At 41.7% G+C, this 4,656-nt stretch overlaps 1 pseudogene; it reads right to left on the minus strand.

The window, feature by feature from the left end:
* Positions 1 to 2,789: 2,789 nt before the first annotated feature.
* Positions 2,790 to 3,493, minus strand: LOC102857204 (annotated as a pseudogene).
* Between the last annotated feature and the right edge of the window lie 1,163 nt (positions 3,494 to 4,656).

Genomic DNA, 4,656 nt, shown 5'->3' on the forward strand with positions numbered 1-4,656 from the left:
AATTCTCCTTCTATCCTCCTTGGTCATTGTCCAACTCTCTGATGCATAACAAGTGATAGCAAAGACTATGGCTTGTATCAGATGCACCTTAGTCTCCAGAGAGACACCATTGCTCTTCAGTACTTTGGAGAAGTCCCTAACAGCAGACTTTCCCAAGCAGTATAATATTGAATTGATTCAAAACCAACATATAATTGATGTCAAGTAAAGCACTCATTAAAATATGACATTATTGAAGAAATAAAGTACATTTGAAACCCTTAAAAAATGAGAGAAATCTGATAACATCTAAGGGGACCAAATCAAAGACCAGATCAGACAATGGATCCTGATAAGGCTCTGGTTCTGATCACAAAAGCCCAAACCCAAGTTAATAGCCCCCAATTCTGAGCAAAATACCATTTTCCCCAGTCCTCCCTAAAACAACCACCCTGGACTACACATGAGCCATTTTGGCCTTATCTGCCCATGGGTGATGGTCACTTGGCATCCCTCTCAGACCACGCAATAAAGGCCTCTTCGTTTCTTAGAACCAGCTTCTTTTTCTCTCTCATGTTCTCAACTCTTTTTTCTATTCACTCATTGCCCTTAATCTTTCTATCCAAAACGTTCCTTCCTTCAAGGCCTTATAGTTGGGCAAATGCTGCTGCTTTGACCTTAGATAGCTCGTTATTCTAAATCCTGAGTGCTTCCCTGTGATGCTGGTCACCTTCTGGCTCTCTCTTGGAAAGGTGGAGAGACAGTGAAGGAGAGAATGACCCACAACCAGGCGGATTGACACAGTAACTGCAGCAAAGGCCTTGAGTGTCTCAGAGACTGTGAGGATGGCACACGACAAGGTTCAGCTCTGTTGTTCCCAGGGTTGCTAGGAGTCATACTCGATTCACCAGCATCTAGCGATAAATGACAGCATAGGATCTTCTTCACACTGCTTTTCTTCGATGGGTTCTCCCTCTTATGTCTCCTGCTAAGACCCCCCCTACTTGGTGTAAGCTCAATGAAGAAGGAAAGGTGTCCCCTTTCACTGGCCCCAGTTTTTCAGTCTAACTTTCCAGGTCTGAAGATTCTAGTCTGATTCCTCTCTGTAACAGATGAATCCTAGAGCTGCTGTGTTTTGTTTGATTAAAAATATTGAGTCCATATCTGGGAAGCACTAACTTCGAATATTTTGCAGTGGCCAACCTGCTCTAGAATAAACTATCCTATAATTGAAGTGAAAAGGGGTACATTCAAAGAACAGAGGTCATCGGAGTAATAGATTCTGGACCCATGTTGTTCAAGGAACAGGTAAAGGAGCTGAGGTGTTAGAAACAACCTGAATGAAACCGAACAGCTGTTCTTGAGCAGGTACAGAACCGCCGTAGGAGCGCAAGTTAGCACAGCTCCCCAAGACAGAACTCAGAACAACCAGGAGGAAGTCACTGGGAAGAAGACAGAATAAACCTCGCCACAGTCAGGGCTTGTTAAAAAGGGAACAAGTGCCCAGTACAAAATGGTTCTTCTTTCACTGGATGTTTCCAAGTGTGGGCGACAGACTTTGACAGAGAAATCTTCAGAGGGGTTCCCTCTCTCCCTCGATGTCTTTTTCACACAAACATCTCATTCTCTTGCTCCTTCCAACTTGCTTCCCCCCCCTCCTTAATATATATAACTCCCTAAGAATTAGATAATTTATATTTTTGTTGATTGTCAGTTCCCCAAATTAGGATAGAATTCTCTTGCGGTAAATGATTTGGCCCATTCCATTTACCGTCCCATTCTCGTGCTTGCTGTGCACTCATTGTTGAATGAGTGCATGACCATGGATCATTGGAGGAGACCCTGCCTGCGTTGGGCAGCACTCCAAGAGCTTGCCAGCTCCAACATGCAGGATGCAGGATTTTTTTTAAGTTGTGAGAAGTGCGCCACATGGCTCCTGACATTTGGAGCTAACCTGGCTGGAGAGATGCCTGAAGCAGAGAACCATCCAGGAAATGAGTGCAAATTTCCAAATTGGTAAAGAAGGGGCTTGGTCAGTTCAGACAGACCAGTATCTGGTTATTGGCTGGTGGAAGGCTCCAGAGAGGAGGAAGTGTTTGAGACAGAGAGCTGCAGAGCAGAGGGCTTAAATTTGGGGTGTGAATTTCAGCCTTTTATGGCTTGATGCCTATGAACAAGTTACTGAATGTCTCCAAGGCTCAATTTCCTCATTTATAAAAACCTCACAAGACTGTTGTGAAAATTAAATGTGAACCACTGGGCTCAGGGCCAGTCCCAGAAGTTGGTTGTTTAGAAAGTGCTTGCTCCTGTTACAATGATTGCTGCTGTGGTTATTTAACTTGACTTTGACTGGGTAGGAGTTTATAAATAGAGATCACTCACAGAGTAAAGGGCAGAGGCTCTACAAAGCCTCAGGCGCAGGTGGGCAAAAGTAAAGTCTGGAGTTCAGTTAAAAGTAATGTACCAACTCTGGTTTTGAAATTTTACCAGATGTGCCTTCGCAACATAGCTGGTATCATTAGGAGAAAAGCAATGAGGCGTCTATGTGAACTCTCCTATCATTGAAACTTCTCTGCAAATTTAAAATTATTCTATAATTTAAAAGATTACTGAGAGCGAGAAGAGAATGGGATCAGATAAAATGAGACTAGCAAACAAAAACAATTCTCTCAAAATAGAACAATTCATGTCTGAATGATCTGGAGCCTCTGTGGGAACTTTACCATTAAAAATGTCAGCTCTTTGGCAAAGACTTTGTTTTTCCTGCTCATAAGTGAATATTCTTTTTTTTTTTTTGTAAGTGAATATTCTTATAGAAGATAATCATTATTTTGTTTGGTTGGTTTTTGATAAGAGAAAGAATTCAAGTGTTTATAGGTACACAGGTAAAAGGCAGGGCAGTGCCACCAAGCCCCTTTTGAATGAAGGGCCTGACATTCGTGCAAAGAGCCATGAGTGAAGATGCCTTTGACTACACAAGCATCTGGAATGAGGCCTTTTCCAGGCACCACGTCTTCAAACTCATTAGTATCATACTTGGGAAAGTCCCACTTCTTAGAGATACAGATTCTCTGTTACCCAGGAAACTTGAAGTTGGCCCCTCATGGAGCCTAAACCACATGCTCCTTGTTCTGAAGCTTGGTGCAGATGGCCATGACTTGGTCAAAGTTGATCCTGGCCACTATACTCTGGTATTTCCCAAAGGCACCTCACATATCTATCTCGAGCCCATCAGCCCCAGCACAGGACAAAATCTTGTTGATGTGAATGACATAGAAAGGATAGTGTCACATTCAGATGTGAAACCAACTTTGTCAAAACTTTTCACCATGTATTTGTTAGCAAAAGTACATGCTGAGAAGAACTGTCTATATTCTTCCGACCCCATGTGGCCATAGAGTGGGAACTCGCCCACTTTTGCCTTCTTCCAACCCAGCATCTTGGCATTAGGGATACCTCTGAGGAAATGGGGCTTTGAATAAGGCTTATTCTTGCAATACTGGTAACACCACATGGACCACAGCATATGGTGATACCAGGACCTTTAGGGTAAGTGGAATGAAAAAAGACCAATACAATCACCCTTCTCAGTCATTAATGCCTTCATATAAATTAATTTATCCACTACTTCTCTCTCTAAGGACAGGTAGTAAAAGGAAGCAGAAAGCCAAGGTTTGTTTCCTTCAGAATCCAATGATGTCATAAATAATGTAGACCTATTTAATGAGGTACCCTGTGCTTGTTTGAGGGAGCCATGGTGACCTAGTGCATAAACTGGGCAGTTCCATCCAGTACAGATTTTACAGTCTCAGAAGGCAGATAGAGGGTTGACAGCAATGAGTTTTCTGCTTTTTGGGTTTTTTAACTCTTGTTTAAGGAACCTTGGTGGCATGGTAGCCAAGTACTGAGCTTCAAATCAAAAGGCATTTTGAAAACAATAGCTGCTCCAAAGGAGAAAGCTTGGCAATGTATTTCTGTAATGATTATAGCCTTGGAAACCTAGTGAGGAAATATCTAGCCTATGGAGTAGCTATCAGTCTGAATCAACTGAGGCAATAGGTGACTCATAAGCTTTTGCTTTCCTTCTCTATACGACACAAACTTAAGTTATGTCATTCTTGGGTCTATTTCTTCTTCTTTTTAATGGTCACTTACCAAATTAGCCCAAAAAGTGGGGCAGAAATTTGTTTTCTTCCTTGGTTACAAGTACTTTCAGGATGTTTTCATTTTCACAACTACTTTGCTCTTGGCACTAGGCCAAGGGTAATCCACTACAGGAAACCATATCTGAAGGCCCCAGATGGCCTTGTCTGGCAGCGGGACAGCTGGGGAAAAGGTCTCTGAAAATTACATGGTGTTGCCTTATCTCACTGCCCCAGGTTTTTGAACTTTTTGCTTCTCCCCATGCTATTTAAACTGAGAGTATGGGGTTCCTAGAAGTAGGAAAGAACCTTAACAAGTTAATTAAACTTTTTTTAAGTTAATTAATCTTATTTTAAAGACCTCCCTATACAGTTGCATACATCTTTTTCCTCAGAGTTAAATACCATATGGGAGCTTTGCAGTCAAATATGAATGAATGAAAGCAGTAAGCTACATTTTTTTTTTATAATTATACTTCAAAGGAAAAAAATACAGACCTACAAACAATAAAACTTTGACTTCTCCAGAATTCTA

The sequence above is a fragment of the Elephantulus edwardii genome, unplaced genomic scaffold (genome assembly GCF_000299155.1).
Source record: "Elephantulus edwardii isolate Elephantulus edwardi_28Jun2011 unplaced genomic scaffold, EleEdw1.0 scaffold00202, whole genome shotgun sequence".
NCBI classification, from domain to species: domain Eukaryota; kingdom Metazoa; phylum Chordata; class Mammalia; order Macroscelidea; family Macroscelididae; genus Elephantulus; species Elephantulus edwardii.